The following is a 15,195-nucleotide window of genomic DNA, read 5'->3' on the forward strand; positions in this document are numbered from 1 at the left end:
CATGAGAATTAAACTCTGTTCTTGATTCCTGCTTCCAGCGCCCGTCTCTTTATTTTGGTAATTATTCAGAATGGGAACTAAGAGGCGACTTGCGCCAGCAGCCTGGGCATCGATAGTAATGCGGGCTCCTGTTCCACAAGACCTCTCTAGACCATCCTTCTACCCCTTGGATGTCTAACATTACCCAGTGCATGATGTCTGCCCCATCACAACCGCACCTGTGGCAAGCACCCGATCTCAAGGCCGACATGCGGCGCAGGCGTATGGGAATAAGATAAGTCAAGAGACAGTATGAGTGAGGCCATTGACTCGCAACCATTACCCTTTAGTGAGTGAAGTGTCCAGGTCCATGTCCCAGCCATAAGTGACCGTAGAGAGGGACCCGCTGCATCAGAACACATGGCATTATACAAGAGCTAGATGTAGTGGCAGCCTGCACCACATATTAGGAGGATCCCAAGAGTGTGTAGGTGGAGGTGCAGCGAGTTAGGTTGGCCTTGTTTCCCATGCTATTTCTACTAGACTCATGTGATTAATAAAATGACTGGGCCAAAGAGAAAAGGCGTGCTTGGCCTCCTCAAAAGTAAGGAATATCTTGCTGGAGTAAAGGTCTGTGAGGAGTTCACGCTCACCGTCATGCACATTTAAAATGGCATATTGTTCACCATGTATCGGATTGGCTTAAGTATCCAGAGCGGGAGAGAAATGGGGCTCATTTTAGCACCGACAGAACACATTTATGCCAGAGTATCGCCATGTGCCTAACTATTTGTGGGACTTCCAAAGGTAGACCTCTGCCCTCCTTGAGGAGTTAGGGCAATTGGTCAGCCTCAACCCTGCTATGTTGTAAGCACTTTTCTCAGTTATCAGTCGGGTTCAACCACTGCACTGTATGTTATAAATGGCCTGCAAAATAGTATAGATAGAGCTGTGGGACTTCCAACCCCCCCCTCATATGGTCTCGTCATTGTCCGCATAGCAACTCTACTACTGCGGCCTGCCCACAGGAGGGATGTAAAGATGGAGTCCAGCTTCTGAAAGAACTTGGCTGGGATAAGGGTCAAGGAGTTCTGCAACAAATACAGACATCTGGAGGGAATTTTGGCTATGGCCAATAGGCCCATCAGTAAAAGAGGGAATGTGTTCCAAAATCGGGCAGAGAATTTCTATCTTCAGCCACCTTCTCGACCTCATGGCGGAGCTGTAGTTTCCGGGTGTGGGCCACTTAAATTCCCAGAGAGCAAAATTGGGTCATCTCCCAACACAATCCCTCATCTGGCAAGCGCTTCAGTGGGGTACCGGCCAAGGGGGCTACGGGGAACACCAAGGATTTGGCCCTGTTAAGCCATTGACTGGAAATACATTTGTAAATTCTCCCAACGACTGTAGCATCACTGGTACAGCTATGTGGGGGCAAAACAAGTAAACCAAAGCGTTATCTGCTTAAAGAGAAATCACTTGGCTGGCCTCGCCCAAAAAGGCTCTATGGCAAGTGCGAACAGGAGTGGCAAAAGTGAGCAACTCTGAAGTGCTTCCCATCCCAGGGTCCACAGTTCTGAGTGGGAGGTTCCCCCCTGCACTCTGGCTTGATATTCAGTTTAGGGGAGGCAAGCATATCACCCTGCGGAACTGGGGTTCACAACCCATGACACCGAGGACTTCCAGTAGATAGCCCCAATCCAAGGTGTTGAAAGCTTTCTGCAAATCAACGGAGACCAGGGCCATTTCCTCCTGTGGATGCTGCACATCATATAGTACACAAGATAATCACATCAGGTACATCCTGGTGCTACATCCTGATATGAAACTGCACTGGTACTCATGCACATTTGGGTGATCTAGGTTGCAGAACCCCGCTGAAGCCAAAGAGAAAATGAAGCTTTGTGTGTCAATACCTAGGTCTGACGCATAAATACATTGTAAATAATGGTGAAACATTCATACTATACCCACTGTAAAGGTGACACTAGCAACCTCTGCAGTAGTTAAGCTAGTCATGATTGGGGAGAGGGCTTGTTCCCTATGTAATATCCAGGCTGCAAGTCTGCTTGACTTGTCTCCTTCTCTATGCAGTCTCTAGAGATACTGGTGCAGTGTATACTTATCTAACTGGTCCCAGAGGTCTCCCAGCGTTCTGCTGTTTGCAATTTCACACTTCTTCAGGCCTCGGGAAGTATAGGGAGCAGTCTGTATCCCTGTTAACTCCACCTCCTCCAGGCGAAGGTTTGCTTGGAGCTCATGGTCCCCCCACATAAGAGACCTAGGCAGGCTCCCCTCAGAACCGCTTCAAGGGCTTCTCACTCAGTGTATCTATGAGTGGTGGAGCCCCAGTTTTAGCTCAAATACTCTGTAATGCTGTGTTGCAAAACCTCATACCGTTCCTTGTCTCCCAGAATGTCAGTCGGCAGTCTCAATGATTGCCCCATTCCAGGGGCAAACACCCGTTTAGTTGTTGGACAGAAACTGTGCTAAAAGTGTGACCTCTGCATCCTCTAGTCATGGAAACCCCCCAATCAGCACCCTATCCAGTCTGCTGTAGGTGTTGTCTGTCAAGAAATGACACGTGAATGTCTGTTGTGCAGGGTAAGTCAATCTATATTGCCCATCACTTCATGTATGGTGATAGAGAGCGCAGGTCACCCGACTCAGATTACCATACTCAACTGGGCCCATAAACAACATATGATGAGATTTAATCAGGTAACCTGTGCACTTACTCTAATCAGTGATTTATAAACTTCATTAAGGACTTATACCATTGTCTTACCAATCTTGGTCATTGGTACCTAAAGTCCTAAGGGATCAAAGGTGTTAGAATAATAGGTAGAATAAGAACATTTGCACTCATAAAATAACCACAACTCGGGAAAGGTTTAAACTCTTTTATCTTATATGTTCGCACCATACCCCTGCGATCATGGGGGGTATGCACCGTACCCGGGTGGGCCGTTCCGTACCTGTTTCGAGGCGAACGCTGCTTTTACGGCTGTTTTCGGCTCTCGTAGGAAAAGCGTAGTACGGTGCGTACCCGACACGATTCGTACTTTCTGGGTCGGGAAAACCAGCCGCGAGCCATACGGATGTCGCGTACAGCGGGTTCCGAGGGAGAATCGTAAGGGGATTTCATTTGTATGGTCTCTGTACGATTCGTACGGAGTACAGCTCCTGGTACGAATCGTACTTCGTCGTACGTACGGGTGACGTTGCAGGGTACGATTCGTATGGGAAAAAGGCTCCGAACGGCTATGCGGAGCGGTTTTTCCTTCACCTAAATGATTCAGTAAAGCAAGGGTATCAACAACACAGTCATTTCGAGTTTTAGACGCCACCAATAGGTGGACTATATACTGGACCAGGACTGACTGTCCGGGCAGCACCAAAGACTCAAGGCACTTTTTCAAAATCTGATTAAAAATCGATGGACTCTCTGTATACCCCTGAGGAACGTGGTTCCAGACGTACACATGACTGTCGAATTCAAAAGAAAAAAGAAATTTGCTATCTGAATGCAATGGAATCGAGAAAAATGCGTGACACAAATCGATTACGGTGAACCATCCAGCTTTCCACAGTATCTGATACAGAATCACTGCAGGATTTGGCACAACTGGACAGCACGGGACACCAATCTTATTAATCTTGCGGAGGTCTTGCAGGACCCTATACTTGCCTCTTGGCTTCTTTATGCCAATTATGGGCGAATTACATGGACTGCTCTTTATTTCTTGTAAAAAGCCTGCTTCAACCAAACACTTTATTTCTGCTGCAACACCTGCTTTTATTTCTGGGCTCATTTTGTACTGTCGAGTATTTGGGTAAACTGCACCTTCTTTTACTGTCACTTTTATTCAATCAATCAATCAGTGATACTTATATAGCGCGCTAACTACCCGCAGGGTCTCAAGGCGCTGGGGGGGGGGGGGGGGTGCCGCTACTGCTCGAACAGCCAGGTCTTCAGCTTCTTCCTGAAGGCGAGGTGGTCTTGGGTCAGGCGCAGGTCGGGAGGGAGGGAGTTCCAGGTCTTGGCGGCCAGGTAGGAGAAGGACCTTCCTCCCGTAGTCGCTCTTCGGATGCGGGGGATGGCGGCGAGGGCGTGGTTGGCTGATCGGAGGTGGCGATTGGGAGCGTAGAAGTTGATTCGGCTGTTGAGGTAGCTCGGACCCTGGTTGTGTAGGGCTTTGTGTGCGTGGGTGAGGAGGCGGAAGGTGATTCTTTTGTTGACGGGGAGCCAGTGGAGGTCTCTCAGATGTCCGGTGATGTGGCTGGTTCGTGGGATGTCGAGGATGAGTCTGGCTGAGGCGTTCTGGATCCGCTGGAGTCTCTTCTGGAGCTTGGCGGTGGTACCGGCGTAGAGGGCGTTGCCGTAGTCCAGTCGGCTGGTGACGAGGGCCTGGGTGACGGTCTTCCTGGTCTCGGAGGGGATCCACCAGAAGATCTTTCGTAGCATGCGTAGGATGTTGAAGCACGCCGAGGAGACGTTGTTGACTTGCCTGGTCATGGAGAGGGAGGAGTCCAGGATGAAGCCCAGGTTGTGTGCATGGTCTGTCGGTTTGGGTGCGGTGCCCAGGGCGGGAGGCCACCAGGAGTCGTCCCAGGCGGAGGGTGAAGAGCCCAGGATGAGGACCTCCGTCTTGTCAGAGTTCAGTTTCAGGCGGCTGGTCGTCATCCACTCGGCTACCTCTTTCATCCCTTCGTGCAGGTTGGCTCTGGCGGAGGCGGGGTCGTTGGTCAGGGAGAGGATCAGCTGGGTGTCGTCGGCGTAGGAGATTATGCTGAGGTTGTGTTTGCGTACGATGGCCGCGAGGGGGCTCATGTAGACGTTGAAGAGGGTGGGGCTCAGAGATGACCCTTGAGGGACGCCGCAGATGACTTCGGAGGCCTCTGACTTGTACGGTGGTAGGCGGACTCTCTGTGTTCTTCCGTCGAGGAAGGAGATGATCCATTCCAGCGCCTTGTCCTGGATTCCGACGTTGCTGAGGCGCTGTACTAGGGTGCGGTGGCAGACAGTGTCGAATGCCGCGGAGAGGTCTAGGAGGATGAGGGCCGCTGTTTCTCCATTGTCCATCAGGGCTCGGATGTCATCGGTGGCGGCGATGAGGGTGGTCTCGGTGCTGTGATTGGCTCGGAAGCCTGACTGTGAGGGGTCGAGGGATCCGTTCGTCTCGAGGAAGGCGGCCATCTGCTTGTTGACGGTCTTCTCGATGACTTTGGCTGGAAACGGGAGGAGCGAGATGGGGCGGTAGTTCTTGAGTTCAGTGGGGTCCGCTGTTGGTTTCTTGAGGAGAGCGCTGAGTTCGGCGTGTTTCCAGCTCTCAGGGAAGGTGGCGGTGTCGAAGGAGGTGTTGATGATGTCCCGCAGGTGGGGTGCGATGACAGCGTCGGCCTTGTTGAAGACGTGGTGAGGGCAGGGGTCGGTCGGTGATCCGGAGTGGATGGAGTTCATAGTGCGTATGGTGTCTTCGGTGCTGATCGGGGTCCAGGCGTGGAGGGTGGTGGTGGGGGGTGGTTGTTCGGTCATGGTGTGCGTTGGTTGGTTGTTGAAGCTGTTGTGTATGTCCGCGATCTTGTTGTGGAAGTATGAAGCGAGGGAGTTGCAGAGGTCTTGCGATGGGGTGATGTCGTTGTTTCCTGCGCTGGGGTTGGAGAGCTCTTTCACGATGTTGAAGAGCTCCTTGCAGTTGTGTGCATTGTTGTCCAACCGGTCCTTGAATGCTGTTTTCTTGGCGGCGCGGATCAGCTGGTGGTGCTTCCGGGTGGCAAGCTTGAGGGAGGTCCTGTTGTCCGGTGTAGGTTCCCTTCTCCAGACTTTCTCGAGGGCTCGGCAGTTCTTCAGATCAGTTATTGGATCGACATTTGCCATTAATCCTACATCTTTTCCGGTAAAATCCCATACATCAGGAATTACAGTCTGTAGTAATTCTTCTGGTAGGTCTTCTACAGTTAACTTTTTATTCTCTATTTCTTGTTTTGCTAACATTAATTTATAGATTCCGTCTTCGTCTGGGGTTTGAATTTCAACACCACTTGGGGTGCTAAAGATGGTGCAATTCATTTTGCACAACAATCACTGCCTACCAAATTCACAGGACTTTAATCACACACAACAAATCTGTGCATTTCTTTTAAATTGCCTATTCTAACTTCCATTGGTTCTGTAACTGGGGTACTAATTTGTTTATTAGAAATGCCCACTACCTGGATCGCTTCTCCCGACAGGGGTAGGTTTGGAACGTCTGCTGTTCTCACAGTAGAATGGGTAGCACCAGTGTCTAATAGAAAGGTGACATCATTTCCTTCAACCTTTCCTTCAATGTATGGACCTGACTGATCTACCGGCAAGGAGGCGCCAAGTACGCACTCCTCGTCCTCCCCTCTCACGCACCGTCAGTATGTGTCCTCACTGAAAAATGTATCACTCAAAAGAAATTGTGATGTTGCTGTGTCTCTCCTCTCACTTCCCTCCCATTTGGTGGTATCCACACTCTGATGTGCTTTGCCCCTAAAATTTGGCATAGGTGCAAGGGGTAACTGGTTTTGTATTACCTGCTTCTGTGTTTCCGTGGCACCTCATTCTGCATCTGTGGATTCAAATCATTAGTTTGCATGTTACCGTTTTGCACAGCTTTACACTAGTTCTTCCAGTGCCCCAACTTGCCATACCCGTGATAGGGAAACTTCTTTTTGGCTTCTTCTCTATTGAATTTTCCCCTTGGCTTGCCCCCATTACCATCACTTTGAGTCTGGTTATTATTTATTTGGCTCAATTGAAGCTCCTGTTGCTCTGCTAATTTCACTTGTGCCCACATTACTTTTTCTTTTAATTCTTTTCGAGTCTGGTTATTATTTATTTGGCTCAATTGAAGCTCCTGTTGCTCTGCTAATTTCACTTATGCCCACATTACTTTTTCTTTTAATTCTTTTTGTTTATTGTCGAGTTCATCTTCACAATATTTTTCATATTTAAGGATTTCGAAAAAAGGAAATGATGGACGGAGCGTTGACAATACAAGCACTCACCCCCATTCAACTGATCTGGGTTTAATCCATCACCTTTCTTTAGCCCACTCTGCCACCCCAGTTCAGATATGGCCATATGTAAATCAGTCTGACCCTGTGCCTCATGGGAACAGTCCAGCCCGAACTGCCAAGCCATGCGTTCCCTGGACCGGAAACAAGCTACCGAGGACCAGTTTCTGGCATTGCAGCCGTCTTCAGCCCGGCTTGCTTGAATCCAGTGTCAAAGTGAGCAAGGGACTCACGTCTGAGCATACCCTGCCAACTTATGGCGAACAAAGAAAAACCAAAGGAAATGATGGACGGAGCTTTGACAATACAAGCACTCACCCCCAGTCAACTGATCTGGGTTTAATTCATCATTGTTCTTTAGCCCACTCTGCCACCCCAGTTCAGACATGGCCATATGCAAATCAGTCTGACCCTGTGCCTCATGGGAACAGTCCAGCCCAAACTGCCAAGCCATGCCTTCCCTGGACCGGAAACAAGCTACAGAGGACCGGTTTCTTGCATTGCAGCTGTCTTCAGCCCGGCTTGCTTGAATCCAGTGGCAAAGTGAGCAAGGGACGAGTAAATCCCTTCTGCTTACTATTTATACACTACGAGTAGTTCCCTTCCGTCTACCCTTGACACAAGCATTAGAGAACCTGTTACTTCTTCAGACTCATCCCTTCTGGGATATACTAAGGCCAAAGTTTCACCAGCGAACCCCTTTGCTACCAATCAAGCTCAGACGAACCTGCTACTCCTTCTGTGTGACCCTTTCTAGGTGATATCACACAAAAAGTTTTGCTAGCGAACTCTTTGCTATCATTTATTCACACATTCATTCAGAAAAACCCTAAATAGTGCTTCCGGTTTTACCTAACCATGCACTTATTACCTACAGGTAAGTGACCTCACTGCAGTGTGGCTTCCATTTACCACCCGCTATTCTGCCCCCGGGGATTCCAGACAAAACATATAACAGGTACGAACAAATTATTACATAAATCAATACAATCAATAATACAATCTCAAATATGTAAAAATATTTTTTATTAAACAACTAACTACCTATCTTAACTAAACCCTAACCATACTACTGCTACCAAAAGAAATACTGATAGAGCGCGCAGGTCACCCAACTCAGATTACCATACTCACCTGGGCCCATAAATAACATATGATGAGATTTAATTAGGTAACCTGTGCACTTACTCTAATCAGTGATTTATAAACTTCATTTAGGACTTATACCATTGTCTTACCAATCTTTGTCATCGGTAAACCTAAAGTCCTAAGGGATCAAAGGTGTTAGAATAATAGGTAGAATAAGAACATTTGCACTCATAAAATAACCACAACTCGGGAAAGGTTTAAACTCTTTTATCTAAAATCTTTAAAATGTCATAATCCAAGCATTGAATAATAGAAAATTCTCAATTAGGAAAATAACGATTAGAATGAAAATATGCAGAGTTTTTATAAAGCAGTCTTTACGCATTTGACAAGAGGGTGGGAAGAGAGAAGGAAACAATACAATGACATACCCACAATGAATATTTACCTAGAATGGTGTGAAGAACTAACCCTGGCCACGGGTCAGTTTAAAACACAGAACATCGAAAGTGCAGGCACCATAAAGGCAAGCAGGTGCAGATCAGAATCAGGACAGGTAAAGCCATATTGGATTAGGACAGGACCACAAGGGCTAAGACCAGCACCCGCAGTTAAAGTTGCAGCGCCTGCGTTATTCCCTCTCTGCAGCTAACAGCCAGAACCCGGTAAGAGTTATTGATCTCTCTGACAAAGTGCTTCGCCAGCACTTCAGCTCTAAAACCCCGATCTGGGTTTCGAGTCTTCTGAGAGAGGGCTTCGCCAGCACCTCTGCTCCCCATCACCTATTGAGTGAGTTGGGTCAGTGACAGGTCAGCTATTCGGACAAGTTGGACAAATTAACTAGCTAAGCCTACCCTAGTTGTACTATTTTCCAGGTCAGTGTACCACCCCCCAATGTTGCGAGTGTAAGGATCCCCAATTTTGATTGGACAAGAAGAGAGGAGAGGTCATCACACCATACCAAAATGAAACTTTTCTTGATGATATTAAAATTAAAGTTCCCGCCCATAACTTTATTTTCCCATGCTCTTTATTCCACTCGGCAATGAATGTATCAATCAGTAAAAATAGGTTCAGTATTGTACAGTCCAGCTTCATCTCCTGGGATTGAAAGTTCACGCTCACAGGCACATCTTCTAGTGTACTGTAAGCTTGGCTGTGGTTCAATGACGAATGACTTAAGCTCCTTCTGGAGTTTGACATGCGCAGTGTGAGTTTTCAAGATGGAGTAATAGCACCTCCCAGGCCCAAGATTATCGTTACATGAAAAAATAGAAAGAAACAGTTTTAGAACACAGAATAAATTAATGCATTGTATACCACTTATTTCTACTCTATTCCCATTACTTTATTTTTAACTATTGCGTTAGAGTTAAGCAGAACGAACAGCTTAGCAAAAGCGGCAGTGCAAGCTTCTTGCATGTGAGGACATGAAGCAGCCATCTTAGTTCTAGTGCGCAGAAGCAAAAGATTCCCTCCAAAAGCAGAGAGTACGTCATGTCACAGGAGTGTGACAGACGCATGCGCAGTAAGAAATCCCGCGTAGCAGCGGCCACATTAATGCAAGCGGATTATCATTAGTAAAAGCACATATGCAAGCTTCACTTAGATGTCGTGTAATGCAATATTAATAGGACAAACGTTGATTAGTACATTAACGTTATGTCTAGAAGACTGATTTCAAGCAAGTTGCATTACGGGCGAAAACTTGCTCCATCAATGGCATTAGTCATGTAAGGTTTCGTCCCTGTCCTCAGTGGTGTTCTGTCCACATGGGGGTCCAAGACACAGTTAAAGTCACCCAACCATATCAGTGGTGAGACCACAGCAGAAGAGATCAAGTCCTGCATAGTGTAGAAGAACTGTGAGTCATTATTGTTGAGAGCATAGGAGTTCAGCATGGTCATTTCCAAGTCAAGTTCAACTTTAAATTTGTATAGCGCACTAATCACCCAGAGGGTCTCAAGGCGCTTGAGGGAGGGGGGAACTTTACTTATCGAATATCCAAGTTTTTAGTTGTTTTCTGAAGGAGAGGTGGTTCTGTGTAAGGCGGAGGTGGGTGGGGAGAGAATTCCATGTCTTGGCCGCTAAGTAGGAGAAGGATCTTCCTCCCATGGTGGATCTTTGGATGCGTGGAATTGCGGCGAGGGCTTGATTGGACGATCGTAGTTGGCGGGTGGGGGTGTAAAAGGACAGGCGCGTGTTGAGGTATTCGGGTCCTAGGTCGTATAGGGCTTTGTGTGCGTGGGTGAGGAGACGGAACGTTATTCTCTTGTTGACAGGGTGCCAGTGGAGGTCTTTCAGGTGACTGGAAATGTGAGCTTGGCGGGGGATGTCTAGGATGAGTCTGGCTGAGGCGTTTTGGATGCATTGGAGTTTTTTCTGTAGTTTGGCTGTGGTTCCGGCGTAAAGGGTGTTTCCGTAGTCCAGTCGGCTTGTGACCAGTGCATGGGTGACCATCTTTCTTGTCTCGGTGGGGATCCAACGGAAGATTTTTTGAGCATACGTAGGATGTTGAAGCATGATGATGAGACGGCGTTGACTTGTCTGGTCATCGAGAGGGAGGAGTCCAGGATGAAGCCCAGGTTACGTGCGTGGTCCGTTGGTATGGGAGCGGTTCCCAGGGCCGGTGGCCACCATGAGTCGTCCCAGGCGGAGGGGGATGATCCTAAGATGAGGACTTCCGTTTTGTCCGAGTTCAGTTTTAAACGGCTGTTCTTCATCCACTCGGCTACTTCTTTCATCCCTTCGTGTAGGTTGGTTTTGGCGGTGTTTGGGTCTTTTGTGAGGGAGAGGATCAGCTGGGTGTCGTCTGCGTAGGAGATAATGTTGAGGTTGTGTTTGCGCGCGATGGATGCGAGGGGACTCATGTATACGTTGAAGAGGGTGGGACTGAGTGAAGATCCTTGTGGTACGCCGCAGATGACTTCGGTGGCCTCTGATCTAAAAGGGGGGAGGCAGACTCTCTGGGTTCTTCCGGCGAGGAACGAGATGATCCAGTCCAATGCTTTTCCTTGTATTCCGACGTTGCTGAGGCGTTGTATAAGGGTGCTAAGACAGACTGTGTCGAAGGCTGCGGATAGGTCAAGTAGGATGAGGGCAGCTGTTTCTCCGTTGTCCAGTAGAGTTCGAATGTCGTCTGTTGCTGCGATGAGGGCGGTCTCGGTGCTGTGTTTGGCTCGGAAGCCGGACTGTGAAGGGTCGAGGGATTTGTTGGATTCGAGGAAGGCGGCGAGTTGACTGTTGATGGCTTTCTCAATGACTTTGGCAGGGAATGGGAGGAGCGAAATGGGGCGGTAGTTCTTAAGTTCAGTGGGGTCTGCTGTGGGTTTCTTCAAGAGGGCGCTGAGTTCGGCATGTTTCCAGCTTTCCGGGAAGGTAGCGGAGTTGAGGGAGCAGTTGATGACGTCTCAGAGATGGGGTGCGATAATGGAGTCTGCTTTGTTGAAAATGTGGTGGGGACATGGGTCGGTTGGTGATCCTGAGTGGATGGTGTTCATCAGGCGGATGGTGTCTTCCGTGGTGATGGGGTTCCAGGCGCAAAGGTTGTTGGAGGGGGGGTTTAGTTCGGAGGTGGGTGGGGTGGACTGGTCTCCAAAGCTGTTATGTATGTCAGCGATTTTGTTGTGGAAGAACGAGGCTAGAGAGTCGCAGAGGTCTTGGGAGGGAGTGATGTCGTTGGTGCCGGCGGTGGGGTTGGTAAACTCTTTGACGATGTTGAATAGTTCCTTGCTGTTGTGGGCGTTGTTGTCGAGTCGATCCTTGAATGCTGATTTCTTGGTGGATCGGATCAGTTGGTGGTGTTTGCGGGTGGCGTTCTTGAAGGTGGCCAGGTTGTCAGTGGTTGGGTTTTTTCGCCAGGCTTTCTCGAGGGTACGACAGATCTTCTTGGATTTCTTAAGGTCATCATTAAACCAGGGGGCTTTTTTGCTGCCTTGCTAGATTTGATGGTTTTTCAAGGGTGCTAAATCGTCAGCGCTGTGGATGATCCATTGTGTGAGGTTGGTGGCTGCTTGGTTTGGGTGCGATGATTTTGCAGGAGGCTTTTGATGAAGCGATGTGAAGAGCTAGTCGGTGATAATTTTGTTCCAGTTTCTACGGGGAAATGGTTGTGGGTGGTTGTGGGTCGTAGTCTTTTTGTAGTTGAAGTGAACGCAGCTGTGGTCCGTCCAATGGAGAGCTGTGGTGTGATTAAAGGAGATGTGCTTGCTGGAGGTGAAGATTGGGTCGAGCGTGTGTCCGGCATAGTGGGTGGGGGTGTCAACAAGTTGTTTGAGTCCGAGATTGGCGAGGTTGTGCAGAAGGGTGGTGGTGTTGCTGTTGTTGTTCTTTTCCAGGTGGAAGTTGAGGTCTCCCAGTAGAATGTAGTCCTCGGAGGGGAGGGCGTGTGGGCTGATGAAGCCAGTGATGTCTTCGCTGAATTGTGTGCGGGGTCCGGGTGGTCTATATATGAGGGTGCCTCTGAGTGTGGTCTTAGGGTCAGTGTGAATCTGGAAGTGAAGGTGTTCGGCGGTTGTGAGGTTGTCATCGGAACTGGTCGTGATGCGGATGGTGTTCTTATGGACAATGGCGATGCCTCCTCCTGTTTGGTTGATGCGGTCCTTTCGGATGATCTTGTAGCCGTCCGGGATGGCTATGGTGATGTCGGGCGTTTATGAGGCGTTCATCCAGGTTTCTGTAAGAAAGGCGACGTCCGGCGATGTGGTGTCGAGTAGGTTCCAAAGTTCAATGGCGTGTCTGTGGACCGAGCGGGTGTTGAGCAGGATGCACTTCAGGTGGTTAGTGTCGGAGCTCTGTTTGGAGTCTATGGATTGGGTGTGGGTCCTGATGCAGTCGAACTTGCAGGAGTGGCAGGTGAAGGGTCCATGGGTGTGTCCTGGGGCGGCTTGGTAGCAGTGTGGGAGTCGGCCGGGATTAAGTGCTGAGAGGGTTGCAGCGTCGTACGTTATGCGGGTGGAGTGGATTTTGCGGGGGCCAGGGGGTCTGGCGCTGGGCGCGGTCCAGGCACGGACGGGCGTAGACGGGCTTACCGTTGGCGCACCTTCGGCGCGCATAGGGCGCGTCCGCTGCACGTGAACCCTGCGCGCAAAAGCATCTGTCATAAGTGGATAGTGGGGGGGGTGGAGCGAGGGAGGACCAGCTGGGAGGTGGGAGCGGGGTGGAGAGACGGGCTAGGAGTCACAACAACAAAATGGCAGCACAAACAAAAAGCAAAACAGGACGAGATTGGGGCACAACCGGAATAACGCTATGATCTGGGCAGTGGTACCGGCACAATCAGGCACAAGTAATTTTGCAGGCAATGCAAGCAGAGCAACAATAACTAATTAGCAGCAGTGAGCAGTAAGCAGTATGGCGCTATGATACTAAGCACAAATAAAGTTACAGGCAATGCGAGCAGTTCTCAATTAATATTTAGCAGCAATGAGCTGTGAGCAGTAAGCGCTACGATACCAGCCAGCAATGAGGAGTATAGCGCTACAAGTCAGGATGATCTGGGAGCGTGAGGAGCGACCGCTTCTGAGCGAGCCAGGACGGTCACAGCGCTAGGTCAGATGGGTCAATCCTTGTCTATCAGTGGGAGGGAGGAGCAGCTGGGAGGCGGGAGCGGGTGGAGAGATGGGCTAGGAGTCACAACAACAAAATGGCAGCACAAACAAAAAGCGAAACAGGACGAGATTGGGGCACAACCGGAATAACGCTATGATCTGGGCAGTGGTACCGGCACAATCAGGCACAAGTAATTTTGCAGGCAATGCGAGCAGAGCAACAATAACTAATTAGCAGCAGTGAGCAGTAAGCAGTATGGCGCTACGATACTAAGCACAAATAAAGTTACAGGCAATGCGAGCAGTTCTCAATTATTATTTAGCAGCAATGAGCTGTGAGCAGTAAGCGCTACAATACCAGCCAGCAATGAGGAGTATAGCGCTACAACTCAGGATGATCAGGGAGCGTGAGGAGCGACCGCTTCTGAGCGAGCCAGGATGGGTCAAAGGTACCCTGCAAGAGAACAAACCTGCCATGCACATCAGCTTCCATGTAAGTGAGGGAAAATGGTACCACGGGAGCCACCCAAATCAATGTGTCCTGGATGTAAGTCAAATAAGAGAATTGATGAACTCATCCTCTTCACTTTTAACCAGTCACGTCATCCAAGTGTGTTTCTTGGAGGCAACTGAAGTCAATTTATGTCACCTCAGGACAGAGAGTACTCTGTTCCTTTTCACTGAAGTTTCCAGGCCCCAGACATTCCAGGTGAGTCTCCTATAGTCACCTATCATCATCCTTTGGATATGAGGTGTCTTGTCTCCCATCCCATCGTGCCATTGCTAATCCTACAGGCTTCTGTTCAAACTAAAAACAATAACTGTGCACAAGCAATACAAACATAATCTCCCTCCTCATCCACCCATGTACAAATATAGTTCATACATGGGACTATTGATGCCCACCCAGGACAAGCACAGCTCTCTAGTTGGTCCAACAGGGACCTACTAACTTATGCAAACAGATGCTCTGCCAGCCAGGCATGTATGCAAACATCTCTGTACATGAAGTGAAGTGAGGAACCTCTCTAATAATGTGTAATAGAACTTCCCCGCCATGAGTCAGAGCGATCCAACCTCCCTCTATGTCACAACAGGCTCATAACTGTAAACATTCCATCCTTTCCTGCCCTTACTAACAGCATGGACAATTTCATGCGGTCAGATCTAAATGCTACTACAACGTACCCCTCTCCTCTGGCAGCCCTGATTGAAGACATAACCGGGTTCTACCTGTGATTATTATGATGACCCTCGGTCCTCCCCGACTCCCCTCCATGTTGGCCATCGTGTCCGGGATCATATCTGTTGTGGGGATCAGGGCCCTCGAAGCCGCACCCTCTGAAGATGCCTGTGTCAGAGAGGCTTCCTTCCTTTTCAGTGGCACTGCAACAGCCAGGTGCATAGGGCCATCCTCCCCTATTTGCACCCCGCTGGAGCCCAAGAGGGACAAGTTCAGATTGCTGATCCCTGTGCAGGCCCAGTGAAGACTCCACAAGGTCACTTTCCCCAAATCTGGAGATGGCTGCAT

This window comes from Lissotriton vulgaris, chromosome 7, assembly GCF_964263255.1.
Source record: "Lissotriton vulgaris chromosome 7, aLisVul1.2, whole genome shotgun sequence".
NCBI classification, from domain to species: Eukaryota; Metazoa; Chordata; class Amphibia; order Caudata; family Salamandridae; genus Lissotriton; species Lissotriton vulgaris.